This window comes from Papaver somniferum, chromosome 1, assembly GCF_003573695.1.
Source record: "Papaver somniferum cultivar HN1 chromosome 1, ASM357369v1, whole genome shotgun sequence".
Taxonomy (NCBI): Eukaryota; Viridiplantae; Streptophyta; class Magnoliopsida; order Ranunculales; family Papaveraceae; genus Papaver; species Papaver somniferum.
The window spans coordinates 227,818,770-227,832,760 of record NC_039358.1 but is presented as its reverse complement, the minus strand read 5'-3'; the positions used below and the strand labels follow the sequence as shown (position 1 = coordinate 227,832,760).

At 35.1% G+C, this 13,991-nt stretch overlaps 1 long non-coding RNA gene across 2 annotated transcripts; it reads left to right on the top strand.

Moving 5' to 3' along the window:
* Positions 1-5,551: 5,551 nt before the first annotated feature.
* LOC113337933 lies at positions 5,552-7,235 on the top strand. Of its 2 annotated transcripts, XR_003354519.1 has the most exons (4): positions 5,552-5,919; positions 6,000-6,121; positions 6,646-6,884; positions 6,975-7,235. It is a non-coding gene; the product is annotated as an uncharacterized LOC113337933 (long non-coding RNA). The 2 variants fall into 2 exon arrangements; XR_003354518.1 differs by lacking the exon at positions 6,000-6,121.
* The last annotated feature ends 6,756 nt before the right edge of the window (positions 7,236-13,991 follow it).

Genomic DNA, 13,991 nt, shown 5'->3' with positions numbered 1-13,991 from the left:
TACTTATCAATTTATCATATATGTAAGACGAATTTTAAGTGCCGAACTCACATTTATAAAACGAATATTCACGTATGTATGTCGTTCCGAACTACTGTCCGAACAACGAACCGTTGATCGTATTTTTGACCGAATCCGTATAATTCTCGTATGTATGCCGTCCCGAACTACTACCCGTATCCCGAATTGCTAACTAGGATCCAGAACTTGAATGAAACGAAGAACGAGAAATAAAAGTCAAGCAACGTACTGCCACCTCAGCGGTGGGTTTGAAGGTGGGATTGACCGGTGGGCTGAAAAGAATTATTGTTATTTTCATTATAAATTTTCCCGTAATTAAGTTAATAAATTTGTATCTCCATTAATAAATAATTTTAGATTAAGGGTAAGAAAACGTTAAATTTTTGTGGTTGAGAATGGTGTAAGTAGTGTTGTGAACTTTCGTGCATGGTTTTAATTATTGTATTTGTTGCATTTGTTTGTTTTTCGATGCACTCTATTATTTTGGAAACTTCATACTAGGTTTTGGTTGCTCACCCCTTTTCGTCCCTTTCCACAGAGAAGCAGAAAGACTACCTGACAAGAAATTATTATATGTCACGAAGATTTGGGTATCGCGTTTTAAATTTAATCGAAGCGTTGTTTTGTTTTAATTTGATACTTTGGATTTTTGTAAAATCATTTGAAAGTTTTGTAATTTTAAAAGTAAAATCATATTTCATTTAGTAAATTTAATTGAGCTTGAATTATTTATTTTATTTATTGAAATCTTTTAAAACGGAAAATCTGGTCCTCCACGAGTGGTGGTCCGGAAATTTGGACTTGCTAGTTGGATCGGACCTGACCCACAAGGTCGAACCTGTGTCCGCTAGAAGTCCGAAAATCCTGGCTATCACACGCCACCACAAAAAAATCACCTGATACCACGGTTGCCACCCCCCGCAGCTGGGCGTGCTTTTAATTTTTAACCACAAACGTCATGTATAAAACTTAGATTTAACAAAATTAAGTCTTCTATTTATTTTTTCTATTTTTTGTTGTTTTTGTTATATTATCTTTTATATTAAAATCTATTATATTTTATTTTACTATTAAAAATCATAATTTGGCTAACTTTGCATGTGTTAGTGGTGGTCCAGATTTATCCTAGGGAAAGATAAATCAATGGTCATGGTTATCCAGACCACACTCATTTTATGCACATGTGCGTTAGGTTTTAGGGAGATGGATGAGTCACCGTGGGTGCTCAATTGTTTTGTACAGGTACGCAAAATCCTCTATCCTAGAAATTTTGATACCCCAAGCTTCACTGTAGCAAAGCTGCCTTCGCTCCCTGCAGCACCAACTCCAACCATATCTGCCCAGAATACCAGAATCATCCGTGCTGAAGACGAGACTGTGGCCGGTAATGATCCACCTCGCAAGAAATCCTGCCTTCAGAAAATTCCCAAAGGTTTCTCGGCATCTACCATTGCCGAAGATTAAGCATTACGAAGCCTTACACCAAATAGAACAATACCTGGGATAATATACAATGTTCATATCTTTGTATGTATGAACTTTTTTTTTGGTGTGTTTCCCTTTCTACATTTTATTCTGATGTGTTTCCCTTACTGCATTTTGTTGACGTGTAATTTCCTCTTTTTATTTTTTGCATTTCAGCATTAGTCCCTTTGGGCATGATCTACGGTGGCATTGGCGGATCTGATTTATCCCCTATGTAAACGTGTTGATATGATAATATAATTTATGTTCCCAATATTGATCTGAATCCATAGTGGTTTTGAAGGAAATTTTCTAACACTAGCATCACAAAGCTAACGTATTTCAACTTCCTAAGCAGATGATTTCACTTTTGGCAAAAATTAAATCAATAATATTGCACATTTGGCAGAAAAAAAAACAAAGACGCTAGCAAATGTTATGGCTTCGGATAATGCACCCCGACTAATGTGTTTTACTCTATAATTGTTCGGTTTTCTTGAATAGGTTATAACGTCTCCGTGTTCTAGTCTTCTTATTTATAGCAATTCTCCGGATTGACATTCGGTTAAGAATGAAAAATCAAAAAATGACATTACGATGACCATCACGAATGCTGGTAGATCAGGTTATTTATAATTTGTTCTTTCTGAGTGTACAAAAGCACCGGAGGTAATATAAATTAAAAGAAGCGAGACCGGACCAATTGGTTACCAGACTACTCCACATTGAAAAGAGTAAAGATTGTTATGTCGTACGCCTACCAAAGAGGTTGGCGATTCTAGAGGCGACAATGGACACCTATTGTCAGGTGTAAGAGATGACCGGATTGTATGAGCGACTTTGCAAAGTAAGTATATGGTCTTACAAATCAGCTCAGTAACAAAAAAGATGTACTCGATCATTAAAAGATGCATGACAATAAGGGAACTTCAATCTTGCCTCCCCAATTACATATTAGTCGGTTTTGAAATTTCTTTTTCTCCCCAAAAAATTACATATTGCGATTAAGCCGCATACTCCTTGACCATAAAATGCCATGAAATGGTTACAGCAAACGGCTTCCAAAGAGGCCAGCGCTGATGATTCTGGAGGTGACCATATCCACTTATCTGCCAAAGAGACTTCGCAACATAAAAGTATATATATGGTCTTACAAATCAAGATATATATTTCCACAAATAAATTTCAATAGCATATATACCAATAAGTAAAAAAAAAAGGTCTGAGAAAGTACAAATTATGTACATATTTTTTAAATTGGAAATGGGGAAAGGAAGGTGAACTTATCTTCTTAATTTATGATATTAAACGCGTACAAACTCCCTATAAAATTATTTGTAGTACATATTTTTCTGAATTTTATATGACGACAACGCGTATAATTTTAGAAAGCATTTCTAATTTAATGGAGTGTGTTAACAACATTAGTTGTTTACCCGATAGAATAGAGAAAAAAAAATAGGAGATATCCCTACGATATCTATGACCAAGCCAGATTTAACATACATCAGACAAGAAGGAGTTGATAAGTATTCGGGAAATATGAACCAACATCAAGGCCCGTGCCGTTAAGGCACGGGTTAAGGGCTAGTAATGGTCATATAATGGTGTTTTGGGTTGGGACTAACTAGATAATTAAGGTCGTGTTTGGTATCCTGGATATTCCATCCTAGGTTGGGTTATCCAGTAAAAAATTGTTAAAATGTGTTTGTCTCACTGCAATTCCAATCCTGGATAAGGATTACTGAACTTTCCTTGTTTTTAGGAAGCTAGAAAAGTGAGTTTAAGGTATTTTTCTAAATATCTGGGATACCTGTATTCTTAGCTGAATTAGACAATTATTTTCCTTTAAAATAAGTATTTGGCTAAGAAATAATTATTCATATTAACCTATTTCTGTAGTCAAACAAACACAAGTTAACCTAGCCCAAGATATGATAGAATTTTAGACAAACACCAGTAAAACAAACCATTAACAAGGTTATCATAAATTAAACTAAGATAAACTTTCCAAGATATGTTATCCCGTTTCCAAACTCCCAAACAGACCCTAAGACTCCAAAAATTTAACCATTTCTTGGACCGCCAAACAGGATATGGAAGAATAATACTACTCCCTCCGTTCCTTTTTAATAGGCTGGTTTCTATAAAAAAATGTTTCAAAAAATAGACTGGTTTCCTAATTGGGAAAGTCAAATGTTACTTTAATTTTGTGGGACCACTTTTTTCTTAACTTCTTTTGATGACAAGTGTCATGTGGACCATTTCACTTTACTTCTTTTGTTGACAAGTGTCATGGGGACCATTTCATTTCACTTCTTTTATTGACAAGTGTCATGAGGACCACTTTCAATGATTAGTTCTCTTAATTTCCTTAAATTTCTCTAGAAACAAAACCAGCCTATTAAAAAGGAACGGAGGGAGTACATCGTACCAATTTTTGGGTCACATATGATTTTGATGTTGTAACAAATTTTTTTTATCTCTACCGGAAACGTGAAGGGAGAAAATGAAGATGATGTCTATGGTACTTATAGCCATCCTCAACAACAACAATGGCTTCTCCTCTTTCTTCCAACCCATTGACATCTATCCCCAAATTTAAATTATGATTTCCTTCTCCTTCTTCTAAAACCCAATTACTACTATCTCAATCTTCTTTCAATATTAACTCGATAAAACCATCTCCTCCAAGAAAACAACAACTCTTACACTTTTCTGTAGTTGTTTGCAAGGTTGTTTCTGCTAAACCATCTACTAAAGCTGAAGGTCTCAACATTGCTGAAGATGTTTGTCAGGCATACATTTCAACAATTACTAGAATTCTAAACTATGGATTTTTTTTATTGGTGTTGTTCGATATATATAAGTGGTCAATTTGTTCTGTATGTGCCTTTGATTACTATAGTGAATTGGGTTTGTTTATTTGCCAAAAGAATTGGAGCTTACATGTATCCTGAGTTAACTGTATTCACTCCCTACTTGTTGGTAAAGTCAAAATTGTTTTCCATGCATTGTCGTCGAAAATGTTAATTTTGAAGGATAATGAGAAATTTAGTTGTCTCCAGATTTTTTCTAGTTTACATATCAGATGACACTACACCAAAATGCCCAATTTGTCACGTTTATAATAGTTGCTATGAATTTCAGCAACGCTGATGTACGTTGACCACACGACGCATAAATTTCTTGTAACTTGTACAAAAGTTGCTTAAATTACGAATATCAACGGATTATATGTTGTTGCAAAAGTTGCTTATCTTAATAAATCAACTTATATATGCGTCGCTTTAATTAAATACAACAACGTATCTAACCCCACAAAAAGCTGATGTGAATAACTATGGCGAGAGTATTAGGAAATGAAATTCCGTGAGTGATTCTGACACTACAAGATTAGCACTAAATGGTTTTATGATACTTAATTTACGCCTCTAATCCACTTTAAGCCTTTAACGGCTTAACCCCAGTACCCCACTTCCTCCACCACTTAACATCAATTGACAACAATCCCAAAAACAAAAACAAAAAAACAACTGAACTTACAAACTAATTCCTACTCTGTTCGTTTTCTCCGCTTTAATATAGCTTCATGTATTTAGTAAGCACTTCTTGACAAGAAATCTTCAATCAAAACCAACTATGCAGAGAAGGAATCACAATTTTAACGTAAGTTTTGATCAATTAAAATCTTACGTTACATGGTTTTGGATTTTTTCCTCAATTTTTATTTTCAATTATTCGTACCAATTGATTGAATGAACCTCTTTGAATGTACACATTTTCCGTTTCACTGTTTTTGGGTTTATAAATTTGATTCTCAATTGGGATTTTTGGATTATTTCTTGATGCATTCTCACTGTTTGTGGAAATGCCAGCAGAAATGAGTCAAATGTGTATAAAGAGTTGTAGTTCACTGCCACAGGGGTGTTTTCTCTTCTGTTATTATCAATGACCAAATAAAGGTAATTTAATGTGGTGCCTTATTTTTTATAACTGCAGGTGGTGTTGATTCTCATTTCATACCTGATTCTAAAGATTCTCGAATTCGTATTCAAGAAATCAAAAGAAAAGTTAGTTGTTTAACTAGCCAATTATGCATGCATATGTGTTTTTCCTTATTTTTGTATTGCTTTGCAAGGTGGACGAAGTTATGGACGTTTCGACTTTCAACCAGTGATGAATTGGATGTACCCACCTTCGGAGATAAACCGGTGATGGAAATTGCAAAGCAGCATGGAGGTTATCAACTACAGGTCCATTTTTAAAATTTGTAATTACTATCTTTTAAATGAATCTCTACTCTTATGGAAGAGAGTGAGGGTAGAAGACTACAATCTGTTATGTTTCATGGAAGAGGATGAGGGTTTATTCTTGCAACCTCACCTGGTACTGTTTCCCATTCAGGTGTCCCTTTTCAGCTTTTGGGTGTTGGTAAGTTCCCCAATGCACAATTTCTTTGAGTTCTTTTTCCCTTTTCCTCCATACATTTATAAGTTCCATGTATGGTGCAGAAATCTCTTCCTATCAGTAAAGCATTTAGTCTGAACTTGAGTTTTCAAGGAAGCTGTTAGCATATATAGATACTGACAGAGCAAGCTGAAGTCTCTACATGATATGATCACTTGAATTACTGGTATACATCTTTGTTGGGTTTCCTTAGATAGGTATCTTAGAAAAAATAGCATGTTTTAGCAATAGGTCGTAGACCACCTAACTTAATTTTTCATTATTAATTACAGGCACACTTTATCTAAAAGACTAATGACAGTGACCATAACGTCGGACGTAGCCTGTTTGACCTACCATAATGGGGATGAAGCATCTAGAGTCACGATAGCTTCTTCTCTTATCTCAAATGTGACTACCCATATATTTTACACAAATGTCTATTTTCTTATGAATACGTTAAATTTAACATGTCGTAAACTAGCTTTGTCTCACATATAAAGTGGAGTATCTTAGTCGTGACCTTATGAAAAATAGGTCAGTTTCACAGATCAAGTACTGCCACCTATTTGAGAACCAGAGCTGTACCGAATGAAAGCACAATATGTTTCTGTCGTTTTGGTTCCCTTCGTTACTCTAAATGTATATTTTCGTTTTAAATTTTCTTTTCAAATGATATGGTGGTATGATTTCTACTCTATGATGTTGCAGGGTGAATATCAAAGTTTTCGTTGGGTGTGGCACATCAACTGAACTGTTGGGGTGGTCTCAGTCGCATAATCCATCACTAGGAAATTTGTTGGTTGTCATTGTAGGAATTACTCTGGAAATGTTCTTGGAAATCTTTAATTTCCCTCCTTACAAAGGATTTTCATGAAAGATAATGCCCAGTTTTAGAGTTCAAACTTCATGAATAGGGTAAAGAACAAAAGCTCAAGTGATGCACACAGGTAAAGAATACATTCAGTCAAACGGTTAATGTTTTTTTTTCTTCTTTTGGTGAGAACCTCTAATTAAAATATTACTTTTAAACAATGCAGGGAGAAACTGAAAATGCTAGAAATGCTATTGGAGCCAAAACAAACATGAGCAAGAGATTTGGTAATACTTCTGTTGATGACGCGGTCTGCACTACAGGTGAAACAGGGTGCAACAGCGATGAAATTCACAGCCTATGAAACAGGGTGCAACTCAATTAACATGACTTGAGTTGATAAATTCACATATCTCCAGACTTACAACAGCAATTTGCGCACCTTATATGATCAAGCAAACTTAACAGGCAACTTAGCATTGGCTCACAGCTCAGACAATGGACTAATGTTCACCCAAACCAAAAGACTATACTCCCGGTGCGTAGCACGGGTTACTAGTTTCCTTTTATAAGCAACCCATATTCCTTATGGTTTGGCCACGTGCCAGTGGGTCCCGCATAAAAGGATAACATCATATTTGCCTTTGAAACATTTATATGCGTTGCCAATTGCTGGATTTTCAGCAACGGTACTGTCACCAATATTTATATCTGTTGCAAAATTTTATCAGCTACCAAAAGAAAATTGATCCTGCCCCTGCAGATTTCTGCACCTGCTTCTCAACCTGCACACCCTACTATTTTTCTATAAATCTCAGAGACATTGCTCCTTAGGCTCCCCATATCTAAACAAGGGAACATTCACGACGCCAATTAACAAACATTACGTGCAAATTGGTTGTTGTATTCTACAAATCTACATGTTCTATAGAAGGAAAAATGGGTACTGAAGTAAATGAAGTTGTCCAGGGAGCACCCATCTTAATTATAATTTTATAACATTAGTGTGACCTAGTTTACTTGTACCCTATGACCTCTTAGTCAATCTTAAGTCTTATAGATTTGGAAAGGATACCATGCAATCTGAAATGTATAGGAGTAAATGGGGAAGCTTAAAGTTGACGATAAAAAAACTTGTCCAACTAGTTTTTCAAATGCTTGCAATTAAACAAAATAAAAATCCCAAATGAAGTTCAAATAGTACCTGATTAGCCTTCACTGTCAAAATGTTTGATCCAAGTTCTCTATTTGGCATCATTAGAAGCTTCTTCACACAAGGTTTGCATATCGCTTCTGGAATAACCTATGCATGTGAATTACATGATAAGAGTCTTGAATCTGAAGGAACGAATGATATTTTAGAATGTGTAGTATGGTTGGCGTGTTGGAAGTAGCTGATGCTTACCTTGTGTCTCTTTTACAAGTCTTTCCAATCTCCTCCTATAGAAAGAATAAGAACCAACCAAATAAGAATACTGTTATAAAGAAAGACCTATTTGAGAATTGAAGGTAGTTAGATTATCCTAGAGCTTTATTAGGTAACATTTTGCAAATAAAATGGGTTGCATGTTCAAGTAGTATCGTAGTGACGTGTGAACAGTGTTACCTGGTATAGAAATTGCTTGACTTTTAAGTTTATTTTTGAAAAGCATTCACCTCAAACTTTCATCTGGTAGAGATCCATAAATATTCTTCACCTATTCAACATTGGAGATTAAACTACAGTTACCATTTCATATATTACTTGTAATGTAAAAAGATGACTTGTAATGAATCATAATAGTTTCATCCTAACCAGTATGTGAAAAGCAGCATCATCTAATTCTTGTGCCTTATTAGTTGCACCTGTGAAAACATAAAGACTCCTTAGTTGGATTTCTAACTTGTTAAATCTAAAACCAGGTTGTGAAATGAAGAAACTGAGCACAAAAGAAGACCAGATAATGCTTTTATGGCCTCCAACAAAAGTAAGAAATGGAAGCATATGAATGGTGTCCTCCCGCCAAATCAAGATGAAAACAACCATACAATTAAAAGAAAAAGAGGTTCAATTTTGGCACCCTATAGGTTCACGATTTCCGATGCTATTGAAATCAAAACATTCTATGACACCCCTGCATCAAGTAGCAAAATGATGTATGTTAACACTATGCCTTTAGCTGATTAAAATACGCGAAAAGAAAAAAAAAACTCTACAAAGCTTGCCTTGCTGCCAAATTGATGTGAAGTCGGTAATAATGGTTTGGGATAGTTACATTACACCTCGTGTTGTTCTAGATAAGTCGTAAGAAAGGATCGTACGAGTGAAACATGAGAGAATTAGATTGAGAGAAATTTAATAAATATGAATTTATGTGTAGGATCAGAATCTCGCAACGATAATGTTTCAGCGAAATTACCAATGACATAGCACAACAGCGTCGCAGAACAATTTCGGAAATGATAAAATAAATGACGCCAGCTGAGATCACAAGAAAGATATGATAGTCATGCGGAAATTATAGAGTTTGCGAAATTAACATTTGTAAGGTTGCGAGAATATCGCAGACCATACCCGAAAATAAAGGACAGATTAGCTGTCATTCACCATGTATTTTCCTATAAATAGCCGTTCGAGTTGTAAAGAGGGAGAGAGATCTTTTTTGGGTAAGAAACAAGTAAATAGGAGAGAGAAAGTCTAGAGCAGAGATCATTCTTGATTTCTTTATCTTTTCTTGTAAGAACATTCAGATATTGATAAATAAAATTAAAAGTATAAACCTAAAAATGAGTTGATTAATAGTGAGATCATATCAGGGGTGTAGTGTAGGATTTCCTGCAACTACATAATGGCGCTAGAAACAGGGAAGTTTTGAAGATTATTTTAGAAAAAGTTGAAGATTGATATTGAGATTTGTGAAAATTTAGAGTGATTGATTAAGAATTTTCCATAATTTCTTGCAATATTGTTAACATTGAAGAAATGGCTAGAAGAAGAAATACATCCGAACAACCGACTACTGTTAGAAGAAGCAAAAGAATTGCTGGAAGAGAAAGAAGTGAAATGGGAGAATCTACTAGAATGAGAAGTAATAGAGAAAATCAAATTCAACCACCAATTGAACAAACACTAGTTCAAGGGAGGAATACAGATTATGATAGGATAAGCATACACACTTGGCAATCAAATTCGGCAAAAGAAGTAGAAGAAGAGCAACAAAACAGAAATTATAGACAGGAAGAGAGAAATCAAGAAGCAGATGAAGGAATGATTCATGGAGATGAGGAAATTGGAGCATTAGAAACGTTGAGACGAAGAATACATGAAGAAAGAAGAGTTGAGGCAGAAGAACGTGCAAATTTAACAAGGAAAAATCACGAATTAAGGATGGAGAATATAAGACTACAGAATAGAAGATCGAGAAGTGTTACAAAATCATATTCAAGATCAACTAGAAGAGAAAGGAGGCGAAACTCACCCACAATCAATGCTGGAAACAATATTCAAGAAGAAATAACAAATCCTACTGAAAAATATCACGAAAATAGAGAAAGAGCTGATGATCGTTACGTTCCACAAAATGAAACTTTTGATGATGGGAAAAATGGTGGAAATCAAGAGAACGAACAACATCAGGGACGAAATGACCAAGATGGCGAAGGAAATCGAGAGGAAGGCAGAAGAATTTTACATGTGAGAGAAGCTCAAAGAAATCAACAGACAATTGAAGAAGAAATTGAAAGACATTATGCTGGACAAGCACGTTTAATTTGCGAAAGTGAAAGATTGAGAGAGGAAATGGAAGAACAAGAGCTTCAGGAGACAATTCGCCAGAACAATCATGACAATCGAGAAAGAAGACGTACACAAAACCGGAATAACGATAATCTCAATGAAGAGTATGATAGAGTAAAGAGGATGGCTGAAAGACAGCGAGTTGAATCGATAAGAAATGAACAAAATCATGGAGGGGAAAATGAAAGGCATCATCACATGCGAATTCAAGATAGAGATGAGGAAGAGAATCGCAGAAGAAGACGAGATGAGGATAATGAAGAAGAAATGTAAAATTTTGCGAGAGAAGATAGACATGAACGCAGAAGAAGAGAGGCGAAATTAAAGAGACCAATGGATCAAGATTCAGGTATAAATAACACAAATCTTGAAAGAATTAGAAGAAATGAGAGGAATGCTAAATAATAGAGGAGAAGTAGGTAGAAAACAAATGGATGAAGCAATAGAAGAGGCTGCGAAAACTCCATTTACAAGGGAAGTACAATTAGGAGGAATACCACCGAAATGCAATTTACCCGCAATAACCAGCATTTTTGATGGAACAACTTGTGCAATTCAACACATTAAATCCTATGTGAGGTGCATGTTACAATGGGAAAATCATGATGCCGTATTATGCAAATATTTCGCATCCAGCTTAACAGGGGAGGCGTTAAAGTGGTTTGAAGGTCTACCAAAGAACACAATAACCTCCTTCAATCATTTGCAGACTACATTCTTGGGGGCGTATATAAGTAATAATTCCTCGCGACCTGGTATAGAAGATGTGTTTGGATTAAAACAAAGGATTGGAGAAAGTTTGAAACACCTGACTAAAAGATGGAGAACTATGTGTAGCGAAATGGCTGGCCGTGTAGATGAGAGATATCTTATATTATCATTTATCAATGATATGTTCGCAACAAACCTATTGTATGTCCAAATTTTCAGAGTCAAGAATACGATCACAATGACTGAATTGCGGGAACTTCAAGAAGAATACATTGCTCTAGAGGAAAGACAAAATGAAATGGAATCATATCCAGTTGCGAACACCAGCTCACAAACAGCGAATGCAAGCTTATTACCCAAGCTAATAAACACAGTGGCGAATACTTCGCAAGTACAACAAGAGAAGGTGACAAGTAACAATCAACAGAAACTGGTAGCTATGGGAAGCCGAGATCAAGAAGAGTATGAAAGAGAAAGAAATTTCTACAATTGTAGAGGAAATAACAAGATTCAAAGGCTCGATCAACAGCAAGAAACTTATGGAGGTCAAAGACAAAACTATAATAGAGGACAAGGACGTCACAAGGTAGTATGGGAAGAAATCAAGATGCCACCTCTAAATGCAAGTGTGGAGAAGATATGGGAAGCTATAATCTTGATGGAGAATATACCAACACCATGGAACATGGGAACGGAACCACCTCCAAACCACAGAAGTCATGAGTTTTGTTCTTATCATCATTTTCATGGACATACCAAAAATGATTGCAGAAATGTAAAAAGAATTATTTTGAGAATGATAGACCAAGGAAAACTAAACGACTTTCTGGTAGGGCATCCACAATCTCAACCACTGTCACCACCACCAGAACATCACAAAATGAATACGATGAAAAAGAAAGAAACATTCTACATAGAAGTTGGTGCAAAAGCAAAAAATCTATTCTGTCACTCTATCGTACATTCATATAAGACAATTGAAGATTTTCATGATAATGTTTTGAGTAGAGTGTTCGCAAGAGATAATGATGGAAGAGAAATTATGAATATTGCGAAAATCTCGCCACTAGAGCACTACAAGAAAAGTCGCTTTTAGTGGCAAAATATTGTGTCACGAAAATCAATTTCTTCGTTGCCGAAAGAATTCAGCGGCGCAAAAAATTTCATCACCTATAGCGAGTCGTTGAAAGTGTTCTGTGACGTCCTTAAGAAATCGTCACCGAATTTTTTTAATTAGCGACATAAGTGTTTTTGCCACCAAAACTATCTTTCCGTGAGCAAATAAAATGGACATTGTTCACTAATTTTTTGATGAAGAATTTTGTCACTCTTGGTAATTTTGTTGAGGAAAATATTTTATCACTTAAAATAGCTTTAGCCGCGAAATTCGTTCGTCTCAAAAGATACTTATAGTGAAGAAAAATATTTGTCACATAAAATAATTTTAGCCGCGAAATTTGTTCGTCTCAAACTGTACTTATAGCGAAGAAACAAGATCATCACGTTAACAGTTTTAACCGCGAAATTTGTTCGTCTCAAAATATAGTTATAGTGAAGAAACAAATTCGTCAGCTAAATAATTTTAGCCACGAAACCGTTTCATCTCTGAAAATATAATGATTTAGCAGCGGAATAACTTTCATCTCAAAATAAAAAAATTAATAACAAAATTTAGTCGTCTTTAAAAATACGTATAATGACCAATTAGGATTGTCTCTGTAGGTCATTTCAATAACGAATATCATCGTCTCCGAAACAACTTTACCTGCACATATAATCGTCTCCAAAATAATTTTTGGGACAAAGTCACCATAACTATTTTCTCATCATACCAAACTCGTCACCATTTTTCTTTGATGACTAGCCTAGATTTATAATTACACAAAAATAAATATAAATAAATAAACATTTAAATAAATAATATAAGTTGAATAAAAAATAATTACCCATTAAAAATAATTTTTTTATACAAGATCCAAACTTGAAAAATATGATAAATAAACTCCAGCAATAAATAAATAGATAAACATCACTACTAGAGAAGAAAAAAAAAATTCCAAGACTAAAACATTAATGTGACCGCATTCAACTTTCAGTTACATTAGCAGTAATGTTGTTCAACCCGAGAGAACGCATCATCATATCATGCATGTTTCTTATGACCCTTTCGCTGTCTTCTTTCATCTTTTTGATCTCCTCATTCTAGGCGCGTATTTGCTCTTCATGAGCTTGAATTCTATCAGCCTGCGCTTATAACATTTCATGAATTCCTTCATTGTTAGAAACAATGGTCAAAGAACACGTCGTCGTTGCTTTTTCTTTAAAACCTGAGCACATACTTCTGCCTCAGTGGGTGCTGCAGCTCCCACTTCGATGCCTTGATGCATTAGCTGATTCATCGTGTCCTATCTAGAGATACATCAAAGAGAGAATAATTAGAAACTGAACCAGAATATCAAACTAGTAGGTTAATTCTAGTGATATAAAACTATACAAGAGATTACAAATATTTATTGGGTGTGGTTTGGTTTAGACGTATACAACACAAACTGTAACACTAATACTGTCTATACTCACCCATTCGATGCGAGCTTCATCGGAAACCCATTTAATGTGAATACTACAAAAGTGGTACCCTACACATATTTTACAACAAGGCATATTATTGGGACAAGTAAGCACTAAAGAGATGAAAAAGATGGAAATCAATTTGTTGTTAAACTTAGTTTTCAGACTCCAAGTAACAGAAAGAACTTT